The sequence below is a fragment of the Nannospalax galili genome, unplaced genomic scaffold (genome assembly GCF_000622305.1).
Source record: "Nannospalax galili isolate Female #2095 unplaced genomic scaffold, S.galili_v1.0 scaffold224, whole genome shotgun sequence".
In the NCBI taxonomy this organism is placed as follows: domain Eukaryota; kingdom Metazoa; phylum Chordata; class Mammalia; order Rodentia; family Spalacidae; genus Nannospalax; species Nannospalax galili.
The window spans coordinates 728,838-744,117 of record NW_008351360.1 but is presented as its reverse complement, the minus strand read 5'-3'; the positions used below and the strand labels follow the sequence as shown (position 1 = coordinate 744,117).

General features: G+C 41.8%; 1 long non-coding RNA gene across 1 annotated transcript in view; it reads left to right on the top strand.

Annotated features, from left to right (window-relative positions):
- Positions 1-7,957, top strand: part of LOC115066814 — a 44,377-nt gene extending 36,420 nt beyond the window's left edge. The window contains exons 2-3 of the long non-coding RNA XR_003846256.1: positions 5,928-6,012; positions 7,892-7,957. This is a non-coding gene — a long non-coding RNA (uncharacterized LOC115066814). The remainder of the gene's footprint in view (positions 1-5,927; positions 6,013-7,891) is intronic.
- The last annotated feature ends 7,323 nt before the right edge of the window (positions 7,958-15,280 follow it).

Genomic DNA, 15,280 nt, shown 5'->3' with positions numbered 1-15,280 from the left:
ATATCTCTTCATTCGGCTAGCCAGTCTATGGAACTTCATTGTGCTGACCTAATAAACTAAGACATTACCTCATGAAGATAAACTGCCTTATTTATTGATTGAAAAATTCTATTATAGATGTTGGGGAAAAAAAAAAGAAAAATAAAAAAATTGAAATACCTTGATGACTGCTGTAAGAGCTCTGCATTTTGATAGAAAACTCTGTTTAAAATGTTGATTTAGATTTACTTGCTAAGCTTGCCTGTTCTGCCTGATTTGTATCTACCACACATGGATGATTAACCTAGTTGAAATGCTAAGAATTGAAGTGCTGTAAACCTCCTTCCTGGAACCTGGACCCCAGACTCAGTTGATTTACAATGTGTCCTGTAGGCCTGTTTGCACATACCAGATAACCGATAAGGAACAAAGAGAGGGAAGTTGCACCAGGCTTACACCAGATCTACCCTTCCTGGAAAAGATGTTTAACCGAAACTATAGCTTTTAGAAGATGTTTGATCAAAGTGTCTGCTGAGGAATGCTTTTTGTGTAATGACTATGTGGGCCTATATAATCTGTACCTGAAACTGAATGGGGGTCGATCGTTCTGACCAGACTTGCATGTCTTGGGAAGCCGGTCGACCCCAGCTAGCTGGAAAGTAAAGACTCTGCTTGATTTTTACATCTCCAATCCCGTGTATTTGTTACCTGGAGGGGACCCATTGAGTCACGGACCCTAACAGACAGCTTGTGAGATTTTTATTTTACCGGCCCCAGGGTTTTTCATTTAAACTATAAGAATAAAATTGTTTTCAAGACTAAGAACCCCAAGAGGGAACTCTGATTGAGTCCATTTTTAAATTCTTTTATTAATGAGACTAAGAAACCCAAGAGGGGACCTGGACTTCCCAAGTATCAGAAATAAGATGAACATATTACCTGGCTCACAAACATTTGTCTCTGCCAACTCGAGTCCTATGTCTTCACAGCACTTGACAAAGTCTTGAGGAATGAAGCAACAGCAATACCCATGTGATCTGAAAAACAAGCTTATATGTTCTGCTGTCATCATCAAGAAAAGTTCATGTTTTCACCTTAGCTGAAACAGACTTAAAGCAATTCTGAGTTTACCTGGGCCTCTGCAGTTACTACTTATGGGGCCAACACAAGTCCTGTTATCAAGGGGAAGTGCTGCACCATGTTTCTAATTGTACTTCCCAGGGAGCAATGACACACAAAACGAATCCCCGAGAAATTTGCTCTGTGGTGAGCATACTGGGAAATGCTACATGGGAAGAGTTACCTTGCATATCAATCTGCCCAAGGCCTGGAAAAGTCCTACAAAGCAACTAACCACCCAAAGTTATTAGAATACAAATGAATTTTTCTTTTCTGAAATAGCAACTGCTGTGGTTTGAGTGTGAAATCCCCCAGAGGCTCATACGTTTGAACGTTTGGTTCTCAGGTGGTGGTGGTGTTTGGGAAGGCTGTTGAACCTTTAGGACAGGAGCTCCTCCTGCTGCAGTCCTTTCCTCACCATGATAGACTCAATCCCCTGGAATTGTGAGCAGAAATAAACCCATTTTACTTTAAGTTGCTTTTGTTGGAGTATTTATCACAGCAACAGGAAAAGTTATGAATCTGGTGAGTAATAATAAGGAACAGCTTGGAAGCCAGTCCTTTACTAACAGTGGGCATAGCCCACACTGAGTACTATTGGTTAATATGTTCTCCCAGCCTGGAAATTTAACATTTCATCCACTTAATAAAAGTGGAACATCTGTAATGGTAAGAAATAGATTCAACCACTTAAGCAGGAAGCAGCAGTTTTTGATTGTTTGTTATGATCAATCAATACTCCTGGAATGTTTGCCTTCAAGAAGTCCTAACAGTCAGGTCTGAGCAGCAAGAACACTGACTTGATGGGACTTCTCCAGAGAAACAGCTTGGAGGTCTGAGGAAGCCCAGGGAGACAAGACGATTTGGAGATTGTCAGTTGTCCCTCACATGAGACATCACCAAGTCTTAATAGGTTGGACCTCAGATTCATCGTATTTAAGGTAAGAAATGATTTTGTAGTCCTTGCTGACTCCCATAAATGCGACACTCATCAGTATTGAGGTAAAAGAACGTGACTATCTTATCTTCAAAATAGACCCCATTCTGGCCTGAATGGGTTTCCTCTCTTGTAACTAATAGTTTTAATTTCCCCAAAGTCAGGCCCCAACTACCATTACTGCTCCTTCCAGTCTAATCAACACCATCTGACCAACAAATAAAGCTATTTCCACCTTCAGAACAATCCCCTCCTTATGCCTAACCTCTTTCTAAACTATAATAAAACCCTAACCTGTAAGAGAAGCTTCCTCTCTCACTCCTTCAATCAAAGCCCTTTTCAGGTTTATTCCAGAATAATCTGAGCCATTGAGCCACCTCAGCTGTCTTTTCTTCTTAGAAGTATTTATCAAGCAGTTTCTCCAGAGGAAATAATCCATCATCCAAGGAGCTCCAGCCCAGGAAAGAAGTGACAAATGGGGCCTATTTTAAAGAACAAGCAAGACCCTATGGGATCCAGGCAGCAAGCCATGCCTTGCACAGCTCTGCATAGGTGCACCTCTCAGATGGACTCCTGTATAGGGATATATGATACCAGTGGACCCAGTGAATGAACACCTCCTGGGTTGGAGAAATGAGAATAAAGGAGAAAAGAAACACCTTGTTCTGGCTGCAAGGGTGTGCTGGATAGCTTTAGTTGTCAGCTTGACGTACCTGGGTTGAGGGAGCCTCAATTGGTGAATTCCCTCCATTGAACTGGCCTGTGGCCACGTCAATGGGACATCTTCTTGATTATGGAGTGATGTAGGAGGGCCCAGAGCACTGTGGGTGGTGCCAGCCCTGGGCAGATAGGCCTGTGTTGTATAGGAAAGCAGTTGAGCAAGAGCCAGAGGACCAAGGTAGTATGCAGCATTCCTCCGTGGCCTGTGCTTCAGCACCTGCCTCCAGGTTCCTGCCCTGAGGACTCCCTGATGAACTGTGACCAGGGAGATGTAAGCCATATAAACCTTTTCCTCCCCAGGTTGGTATTGGCCACTGTACTTTGTCACCAGAATGGAGAAACAAACTAGAAAAAGGGTATATGTAACTCAAGATATAGATTACCTTTGTTTGCTTTATAGATAGCATTCTCCTCTTTCAGAATGCTACCCAGCAGCTGTTTCCCTGAGGCACAACCCCTATTCTGCATTCAGAATACATTTACATTCTGAGGCTGATGGTTCAATGGGTTAACAGTGCTTACTACATAACCATGAGATTCTTGAGTTCAGATTCTCAGCATCCACATAAAAGTTTGGCTTAGCCACTTCACCTGGGATCCCAACACTGAGGCAGGGCAGAGGTAAGGGTTTATTGGCCAGCCAGTGTAGCTGAAAGGCAGTGAGCTCCAGACTCAGTCAGAGACTTTGTCTCAAGGGAATAAGGCAGAAAGTTATAGAATAGGACACCTGACATCCTCCTGGCCTTAGTGCTTGCACACGACCATGTGTACACACACACACACACACACACACACACACACACACACACTAAAAGAAAAAAGAATGTCAGAATATATTTACATTCCTTAATTTTTATATTGCTCATTTGAATTATTTATTTATATTCTTTAATCTCTGTCTTCTTTGGGGTAGTAATACCCTGCCCAGAAGTAGCTTTTATAATTTTTTTCCTCAAGGTGAATTTTATTTTATTATTCTTTTTAACTTAAAAAAAACTGTATTGGGAATTTCATACATGCATGTAAGGTGTTTTGATCAAATCCATGCTCACTCCCTCCCCTCCAACACCTCGTAATCTCTCCATCACTTTTACCTGACAACTTCATGTAGTCTTTCTTTCTTTCCTTTTTAATGGGGCTTTTTGCTACTCTGATATTCCCCACTCTGAAGAGGTAACCTGAAAATCCTTTTAGGGATCAGATAAGAGCTCCCAAATACTTTTGACAATTTTGGCCTTTGGAACAGAGTATGTTGATAAGTGGCCCAAGGACATTTTGACTTTTGGCCAAGAGACTGGCTACTTTTCTTTAGGGTCATTTTTAATCCTAACTGCCTAGCCAATTCCTACCTCCTATTCTTATCATACCATCCTCTGACGGGGTTACCCAAATTGCCAATAGGGAATTGGGATGCAGACCGTTCTGGTTTCTTCCATGCTGAACAGGGACGCAGGGCAAGGCAATTGGGGTACCCCTTCAGTGGGTCTGTCTAAAAGACTCCCAGATTGCATAACTCTTATCTGTAGGGAGAAGAGAAAGTCCGTGACTGGTGAATAAGGAATATGAAGGAGAAGCAAAGGTTAGTGTACTTAACATTACAAGTTCTAGGCAGGGAGCCAGAAAAAAGTCAGAACACGGCAAATTTCAAATGTTCATATGAGAGTCCATTGGGATTTCTTGACAAGAGCTTCCAAAATCATCCTTCTTTTGGGTTCCTCCTCATTTTCTTTTGTCTGCCAAGGCTGGACTCAAGAGTGATGACTCAGGATTTGTTTTCAGGCACTTTGATAGCTGTTGGAGTGGTTAGAATCAGCGTCAGTTCCCTCTCAAAGGCTTCTAAATAGGGGGAGAAAACAAAGCTACCCATCATTTTAGAACAAGAGCTGGTTGTCTCCCTTAGCTACAGGTGCGCACTACAGTATTGGAGACCAAGATTTGAACTCTTACATATAAGCAGCACTTTCTGGTTAGGAACAAAATCATCAATGAGAATTAATTGTCTAAATAACTTTTTATACAGACTTAAGCCTAATGTTTGGGAGGTGTAATCCCTTGAACTCTTAAAGAACTATACTGATGAATTTACTCTTTGGTTATACTTTCCTTTTGTGTGTTTAAAACCATAGAGTTGGTCCAAATAAATCAATTTATTTTTACTCTTAAGGTCATTTGAGGATCTGTTCCTCAGGGGTCACATGGGCTTGGGAGGAGCTCCTGGCTCCTTTCTTTTACCAGTTCCATCTATGTGAAGATAAGTCAAAGGTCCTCCTCGACCATGGTTGGCTTCACTTGGAAGCATGGAGGAAATGTTTCCTCTGAGTTGACCCTCTTCTTTGTAGACTGGACACTGGTTCAAGCCCATCTGGTGAGGTCTCCATGGCCTCCCTAAACAGGAGGACAGGTGACTCACCACAGTTACAGGACATTTTGATAGATGCTCCATAGTCCCCTGGAACTTAGTGGATCTTGGAGGGCAAGGAGGAAAAATTGTCCTTTAAGTCCCTCTGACCAGATTAGTATTGGCCTCCAAGTATGGCTGTTAAACATCCAAGAAGGTTAGTTCCACCAGTCTGGTATTTTAATTACCATGTACTATGTAGATAAAACTAGATAAAGTTTGGCAAAAACCAAACGTTCTCAGATAAACCTTTATTAGACATATATTTTGTTCCTTAAACTAGTTGACTAAACTATTATTTATTATTTTTATTTTATGTGTACGATTGGATTGCCTGCATACAGAGTGTGAGAGTACACCCATAACATGTAATGCCCACAGAGGCCAGAAGAGAACATCAGATCCCCTGGAACTGGGGTTAGCAGATGGTTGTTAGCCACCATCTGTGTGCTGGGAACTAAACACCAGTCCTTTGCAAGAGCAGCCAGTGCTCTTAACTGTTGAGGCTTTTCTCCAGCCCCTGAAGTAGCTTTTTAATCTCAGTGAATTTTTCTTTGCTTTTTCATCCAGCATGTCTTTGTAAAGAAACAGCATGTGGAACAAATGTAGTTTTGTTTTGAGATTATGGATAAGTGCATTTACTGCTAAGTCCTTTCCTGACAACAGGTCAGGGCTGAACGGTGACTAAAAATGGGTATTATCCAGCAAAGAACAAGCCACATTTCTGTACATCCTGACTTCTCAAAGCCTCCCTTTCCTTCTCTATAAAACTAGGTTTGGACCCTGAAGTTCCTACCCATTCAGTGCCTGTGAGGAAATACAAAACATATGCAACTGCTCTTCATAAGAAAACCATCAGGTAAAAGGAAAATGACTTTTTGTGAAGCTGAGAGAGATGCCATGTTTGGTACTAGTGATGATGCTGTGGAGATGTACAAATCTGAACTACAGGAGATGAAGATGAGAGAGATGTAGATGCGGAGAGAAAAACTGGAGACTCATACACCACATCCATGCCATCTTATCCTTCAGCCTCAACTAGAAAGTTCTTCCTCTTCTAGTCTATGACCATCTGGCTTTTGTGGGCCTCAGATCCTAGCCATTCTCCTGTCTCTAGAAAATCGTCCTTTGCAATTTCCATCTCTTCTGGTTCCTCAAACTTTCCCTCTCTACTCCATCATCCCAATTAGTAGAAAAAAAGCATGTTCTAGAATTTTCCATAAAAAAAAATAGCAAGTTGTGATGCTTAATCATGATTTTCAACTTAATAAGAAATATCTGAGCATTAGCCAGTGAGTGAACCAATAAGCAGCCTTCCTCCATGGTTTCTGTTTCAGGTTCCTGCTTTGAGTTCTGCTCTCCATAATAAATAGTTACCTGGAAGTGTAAGTGGAAATAAACTCCTTCCTCCCATAAGTTGCTTTTGGTCAGAGTGTTTTATCACAACAACAGAAAAGCAAACTAGAACAACCCCTCCCAGGATATAGACTCCACAGGGACAGCAGCTCAACACCATGCCATGTTAGACAAATGCTGCAGCATAGAAACTCAATAAATTTTGGCTGAATAAACACCTAAATTAATTTACTCATTTGTTTCCTAATTTATATTAATTTCATTTTGTTTCTTATTGAGAGGTAATTATACATTCCTTGCAATGTTTTGAAGCACATATAAGGATCAAATCAGGATAATTACCATATCCATCACCAAAGCAATCATCATTTGTGGTGGTAGCATTCAAAATCCTCTCAATTGTGATGAAATGTACTGTAATGGTCTGAAAGAGAGATGTATCCATAGGCTCAAATTTGAATACTTGGTTTCTGGTCGGTGGCACTTGTTAGGGGAAGGTCATGAAACCTTTAGAAGGTGTGACTTTGCTGGGGGAAGTACGTCATTGAGAGTGGACCTTGAGTGCTCACAGCCTTGCCCCACTTGCAGTTCACTCCCTGAGTTGTGTTTATTGTTGAAGATGTGAGCTCTTGGCTTCCCAGTCCTGTCACCACTCCTGCTGCTTGCTGCCATGCTGCTCTGAGCTGTGATGGACTCTTATCCATTTGGAACCATAAGCCAAAATAGAATCTTCTAAAAGTTGCTTTGGTCATGTTTTACCATAGCAACAGAAAAGTAACTAATACATACATTATATATTATTATCAACACAACCAACCTAATATGCAGGAGAATACTAGAACTAATTCCTCCCCTCTAATTGATACACTATAACCATTTACCAACCTCTTTCCATTCCCTGACTGATTCTATCAGCTAACCTGTCACACTCTTATCTTCAATGGAAACAAATCTTTCAGTTTCCATGTATGAGTAAAGTTTTGCAGTTTTTATTCTTCTCTGCCTGGTTTATTTCGTTGAGTACTGTGGGATTACCCATTTTATGGCAAATGACAGGGTTCTATTCCATTGCATATGCACACCACATTTTCTTTACCCACTTGATAGACACAGGCTGATTAGGTATCTTGGCTATTTTAAAGAGTGCTACAAAGAACTCAAGCATGCAGATATCTCTTCAACATAACTAATTTATTTTCCTTTTCATACTTTCCCAGGACTATGATTAATGGGTTGTATGGTAGTTTTATTTTTAATATTTTGAGGAGCTTTCATTTTGTTTCCCATGATGGCTGTACTAACTTACACTCCTACTAACAGTCAATAATGATTTACTTTTCTCTATGTGTTTGTGAAGACTTAAAATCTTTTTGCTTTTTCAGCCCTGCAGAAGAAAACGTGGATGAAGTGATCTGCAAGTGTCTCTTGCATTTGGCAAGGGATTGATGACTCTAGCATATGACATTTCAGAGGTAAGAGCTAAAACTCAATGGACTGATCAAAAGAAAAAAGGGAAGGAGAAAAGGCATGAAAGTAGGCAGGTTTCAGGAAATGTTGCTTCAATAGAGAGACTGATGCTCTGCTCAGTGCTCATGAGACCCAGAGGCAAAATGGTACAGTTCTGAGATCAGAGGACAAATATGCCACAGATAAATGTATCAGTGAGGGGAGAGAAACACAAGAAAGGGGAAACAGAAGGAAATATAGGACCAGGAGCCAAGGATTGTACTGGATGTCTTGGACTGAGGCTGAATGAAGACAGTGACTACTGTCAAAGGGTCTCAGAGGAGAGAGGGCTGGGAATGAAAGGACAGCTTCACAGGTCTGTAGGAAGCGTGAGAGGCACTTCGCATTTTGCCAGCACTTATAAGATTTCTATTCTACTTTCTCATTACTCAAAAAGACCAGAAATTGCAGCTGTGAGAGACGGAGGCCCAGAAAGGTGAAAGTAACAGTTAAAAGAATTTTTCTGGGGCAAATAATGATACCAAACACTGGCAGCAACCAGGGTATGCAGGGCACAGAGGAGATATATGTGAGAGGCAATTCCCAGCCAAAGCTGAGCACAAATCAGCACATACCTGCCTCCAATGTCCCAGTCAGCAAGGACACTGGACATGACCAAGCAACTGACTCCTGCATGGCCAGGTGATGGACTAGGTGAAAGTGAAGCAGGATAGAAAGACAGGGGAATTATGGCGATGCAGAGGGAGAAAGGCACCCCCACTGTACAGTCTGGTTAAAGCTTCTCATCAACCAAGAATCAAGAATTCCAGCAAAATTAACATTTTTATTAAGGTTGTCTACATAAAGGTAGTATTTCTTATAGAAAGAAATATTTACAAACAAGAACATTAAAATTGGGGCTGGAGAGATGGCTCAGTCATTAATAGCTCTTGCTGCTGCTCTTCCAGAGGACCTGGGTTCAATTCCAAGCACCCATATTGATTAGCTCCCAGCTGCCTATAACTCCAGCTCCAGGGGATCCAGTGCCCCTGTCTGACCTTTGAAGGCACCTGCATTCACATGCACATACCCACACATACACATAATTTTTAAAAGTAATAAAATAAGTCTTAATAAGAATGTCAAAATAGCAATGAACCAGGCTTGAGGCCTGAGTTTACATGACCTCCAGTATGACCTTGTTCCTCCTGGGTATCTTCTGGAATCTCACAAATCAGATACTAACTCTGTTTACAGTGAAGATATCCTGCCTTCCTATAGCCTTGTGATCTAGAGTTTTACCTTTTTCACTGTAATACTGCCAGGTACCCCTCAGGAAACACCCTGGAATCTCATTTAAGTTCTTTCACCATTCTTTGAAGATGGCTACTTCAGAAATCACCAAAATCAGGGCAGCAAGATGGCAAGATGAGAAAAGGTGTTTTCTGCCAACCCTGGTGACCTGAGTTCAGTTCTCAGAACCCATGTGGTATGTTTGTAACCAGTGATGGTGAGCCATGAGGCAGAGACAGGTGGATCCCTGAAAGCTCACTGGTCAGCTAGTCTACCTGCTTGGTTGAAGTTCCAGGTCAGTGAGAGACCCTGCCTCAGAGTGGAAGGTACCTGAGGAATGACATTCAAGGCTGCCTGACACACACACACACACACACACACACACACACACACACACACACTGTAAAAAAAACTGCTTAAAAAGAAATCACCCAAATACTACTTATGATTACTGTAATGACAGTGCAATGGGCTCATCCTGAGAAGCCCACACTGTGTCACAGATGTGTCTTGATGTTTCTCTGAGCACCACTTTCTATCAGCCCACATGCTTACATCTATATTAAAAATCTTCTTTTAATAAACCCAAACTCTGCTTCATACTTTTTTCTGCAGTGAAATCAAGGATCTGACTTCACCTGAGTGGAGGACCCTAAAAGATTAAGGGAACTCCTGAGCTGGGGATGTAGCTCAGTTGGTAGAGTTCTTACCCACCATGCAAGAAACTCTGAGTTCAACCCCCAGTACTCCATAAACTATATGGTCACACACACCTGTAATCCCAGCATTCAGGAAGTAAAGGCAGGAAGATTTTAAGTTGAAGGTCATCTTTGTCTACACAGCCAGTGTGAGGTTAGCCTGGACTACATGAGAATCTGTCTCAAAAAATAAATGAATAAATAATAAATAAATAAACAAACAAACAAACAAACAAGAACTGCTCAGCCTGCATGTAGCTATTCTGGGCTATACCTCGTGCTCCACCAGCACTAGCAAAAGGATCTTAAAAACAGGACAACCTGCTAAGTTGTAACAGAAGTTACCATAAAGCACTGCTGAGTCAAACTGAATTTTTCAACAGAAGACACAAACCACAAAGCTTACACAGCAGGGACCAGCCAAAGCAGTGGAGGTGGTAGCAGAGCGCCCACACCACTCAGAGACAGCCTGGGACACAGTGGGAGACTGTAAAGAGATGGATCTCAGCATACATACACCTTCTGCCTCCTCACACCTCCACAATCTCTTCAGGACCTTCATCGTCAGGGCTGGCCTGGGTCCCCTCCCAAGAGGGCAGCTTCTTGCTGCAATCTAAAATCACACAAATAAATCTTTGTCTTTGATTAGTTTTCATTTGTGAAAATTTTTTGACCATTTCTCACAGTAATCTAGAGAGGATGGCATTGGGTATTTCCTTATAACAAGTAGCTTATAAAAGGTGCTGAGGAGCTTTTGTGATTGATAGATTGTTTAAGCATTATACAAGGATGTGTGCTGTAGTATTGAGTTTTTTCGTGTGTGTGTGTATGTGTGTGTGTGTGTGTGTGTGTGTGTGTGTGTGTGTGTTGTATGTGTGGTATATGTGCATATGTGGGTTTGGGTGTACATATCCTGCATTACATATGGAGGACAGAGGAAGAGGTCAGGTGGCTCTATGCCTATTCCCTTGACATGGAGTTTCTCACTAAATATGGAGCTAGACTGGCAGCCAGCAAGCCCTAGAAATCCTCCCATCTTTACCCCCACAATACTGAGTTTTCAGGTGATGGTAATGGTGATGTTGATTTTAATAGTGATAGTGGTGGTGATGATGATGGTAGTGGTAATGATGATGGTTTACGTGGTGTGGTGGTTTGAATGAGAATGTCCCCCATAGGCTCCAAGTATTTGAACTTTTTGTCCCCAGTTGGTGGCGCTGTTTAGGGACGGTTTAGGAGGTGTGACCATGCTAGAGGAAGCACCTCACTGGAGGTGGGCTTTAAGAGTTCAAGTCCCTCTCTGCTTCCTGTGCCTGCTTGAAGATGTGAGCACTCCTTTTTCCACTCCAGTCACCTCTTGCCACTATAATTCCCCACCATGGTGGACTCTAATACCTCTGGAACCATGAGCTCAAATAAACTCTACCTTCAATAAGTCCCCTTAGTCACATTGTTTTATCACAGCAACAGAAAAGTAACTAATACACATGTTGATGATGGTAGTGGTGGGTTTGGCCTGGTGATGATGGTACTGGTGGTTTATGGTAATGCTGATGGTGATGCTCATAGTTGTGTTAATAGTGCTGGTAGTTAGGGCAGGGATGATTACTGTGATGATTATCAGGTGGTATTGCTGTTGCTGCTGCTGCTACTGATATTGGTAGCACTGGTAGAGGTGATGCAATGGTAAATATTGTGGTTATGATTACAGTGTTTGTGCTATTGGTAATTGTGATAATGGAAATGATTGTGGTCATAATGGTTTTGGTCACAGTGATGATGGTGAAGGTAATAGTATTTGTGGTGATCATGATGGTGGTGATGTTGGCAGTGATAATTGTGATGGTGTTGGTGGTGACAGAATTTTTGGTGATAGTTATGGTGGTAGTCATAAAAGTAGTCATTATGGTACCAGTAGTGGTGATGGTGGTAGTGATGTTATTGTTGGTGGTGGTGGTGATAGTAGTAGTGGTAGTACTAATAATGGTGGTATTTATTACTGTGGGTAGTTCTGTGTCAGATGTTGTTGAAGCTACAGAAAGTCTGAAACACAGTAAACAGGGCCTCACTCTCATGAGGTAGAAAAATATTTTTAATCATCTCTTTTATGTAATTAGATCTGCATGTAAAGCCACCCAGGACTACTAGAGAGTGTTGGAACAGCCCTGAACACCCTGTAAGATGATTAGCAAGTAGCCTTTGTCTTCCATCCCTCAAACTCTCTTTTTGCAGAGAAAGAAGAAAAAGAAAGCTTGAGTGTATATTATAATCTCTTCAGGGCTCTTAAATCACAAAATGAATAACATAACTTATTTATAGAATATATAAATTAAAATTACAGGGTTCTTAGAAAATGAAACCTATTTTTGAAAATTAAACTCTACACTTATTTAAGGAGTTGGTGTTCATAAATACTATTTCTTTTAAAAAAGGATCTTCTTTCCACATATTGGATTTTTAGGTAAGGGGCAACATAAGTCTCCATTCATTCCTATTACAACCTGAACATCCTTGGGATAGGCACCAGGGTAACAACACATGTGAGACACTGCCCAGAGCTTACAGTCCAACACCTACTTGGTGTGGTTTTACTTTGTAAGAAACTGCCTCTTCTGCCACCAAAGATGCGCCTAAGGGACTTTACCCAGTGGTAGAGACCAAGATTTCTACTTATATTGACTTACTCGGGACTCATGGAAAGTCCTCATGGTGTGCAGGTCAGAAATTCTATGGATTGTTTAATATTACTACTATTACCATAATATAAACGAACAGAAGATGTACCACTGAGCACAGACCAAGTCTCCCAGCCCCAAGACTGATGAGTTCCACCCTCCTTCCATCCAGCTGCTACCTAACCCTCTTCTACATATTCTGTAGGTCAAGTAGCCAGAGATATAACCTCACCCAAATATCCTTCTTCACTGACCAGATATGTCTCTTTTCTTATAGTCTTTAAAAGGGCACACTAGATGAAACAAACTGATAAAAATTAAACGCTCAATTACACACATCTGGAAATACTTATGGCAAAATCTATGTGAATTATATGCCCTCCTGGCACTTAAGGCCAAAGAGACACACAAGAGCAGCAAATCGAATCTCTTCGCTACATGCAGTAACCTGGGTGCCACACGCCCACTCAGGGCCAACCTGTCCATGTTATCCATGGCTAGACGGCAGGGAGACTTCCTGAGGGACAAGCACCCTTGTGGGGTGCTAGAGGAAAACAAGTGAAACCCACCAGGGTTTTGGGTGGTTGGCAAGCATTCATGAACTTGACCAGCCTGAGCTCACCGGATGGATTTCTTATTGTAATAATGATACATCATAAATTCATTTGGATTAAAGGGTCTGGGTTTCTTCTCTGTGATTGTCAACTTGATATGATTTGACATAACTTAGGAGACAAAGCTCAGGGCACGTCTGTGAAGATTTGAGAGAGGTTTAACAGAGGCAAGAAGACCTGGCCTGTATGTGGGCGGCACCATTCCAGGAGCCTGAACTATCTCTCTCTCTCTCTCTCTCTCTCTCTCTCTCTCTCTCTCTCCCCACTTCTCATAGGCTATCTTGCACTGAACTAACTCTCTCTCTCTCTCTCTCTCTCTCTCTCTCTCTCTCTCTCTCTCTCTCTCCCTCTCTCCCTCCCTCCCCCCTCCCTCCCTCTTGCTAGCTCACTTGCTCCTAACTGCAAACACAATGAGACCAGCTGTCTCACCCTCCAGCCACCATACTTTCCCTTCCATGGTGGACTATACCATGAAACCAGGAGCCAAAATAAACACTTTCTTCCTTAAATTGCTTTTGTGAGGTATTTTGCCACAGCAGTGAGAAAAGCAGCTAATACACTCTCACTTTCATCCACCCTGTGAGTCAGCTCCTTGTAATCCACTGTCTCTCTGGGCCTAAGGGCCTAATCTCCTGCCCAACTGCACTCCTATAATCTTGCTCTTGTAGATGATAGATCTTACCTGAGTATAGACTGACCCCGGCACTGCCCTCAAGCTCATCTACCTCTGTCTTGCCTTCCATCCTTCCAGCATGGAGACCTCCCTGGAACACAGGAAATAGCAATTTCTCTGGGTCATAGGAACAAAACTTTCCAGTATAGAATGATTGTGTCCTGTCACTTCCTGCAGCAGGCATTGCCAACTCAATACCACCTCTCCAAAAGACCACCCCACGGTTTTGCAGCTCAATTTATAGCAGAGCCTCTTGGCCAGTCCCCACCCTCTGTTGATATCTCCTGAGATGGTACCACATGTAGGGCATCTGATTCAGTCATCTTTAAAGCAGTTTATGACCTTTTTATCATATTGTGATGGTAATCCTCACTGCCCCATCCAGAGAAAAATTAAAATTAATTTTTTCTAGAGGCGGTGCAGCTGTGAAACCAAGGCTGGTCTTGAACTTGTGATCCTTCTTGCTCAGCTTCCAAGTGCTGTCACTACAAGTATGTGGCACCACATCTAATTTAGAATTCATTTTTAAAAAATAATTTATTGAGAATTTCATACATGCATATAAGGTGTTTTGATCAAATCTATGGCCACTCTCTCCCCTCCAACTTCTCCCGTATTTCCCCATCACTTTTCTGATAATTTCACGTACTCTTTCTTCTTCTTTGATTTATTTGTTTTTTATGGGGCTTTTTGCTACTCTAACTCATTCCTCCCATTGAAGAGGTAACCCTAAAATCTTTTAGGGATTAGATAAAAGCTCCCAAATACTTTAGACATTTTTGGCCTTTGAAACAGAGTATGTTGATAAGAGGTCCAAGGATATTGGTGAGTTTAGCCAAGAAACTGGCTACTTTTCTTTGGGTTTTTTTACCCTAACTGCCTAGCCAGTTTCTACCCCCTATCCTTATTACACCATCCTCTGAAGAGGTTACCCAACTTGTGTATAGGGAATTGGGATGCACATCACTCTGGCTTCTTCCATGCTGAACAGGGACACAGGGTGAGGCAATTGGAGTACCCCTTCAGTGGGTCTATCTAAAAGACTCCCAAAGAAAGTCCTTGACTGATGAATAGGACATGTGAAGGAGAAGTAAAGGCAAGAGTAATTACCATTACAAGTTCTAGACAGGGAACTAGAAAAAAAGCAGAGCAGGGCAATTTTCAAATGTTCGTATGAGAGTCCATTGGAATTTCTTGATAAGGGCTTCCAAAAACATACCTCTATTGGTATCCTCCTCATTTTTCATTTGTCTGCCAAGGACAGACAAATGATGGATTCAGGATTTGCTTTCAGGCATTTTGATAGCTGTTGGAGTGGTTAGAATCAGTGTCAGTTCCCTCTCAAAGGCTTCTAGATAGGGAGAGAAAACAA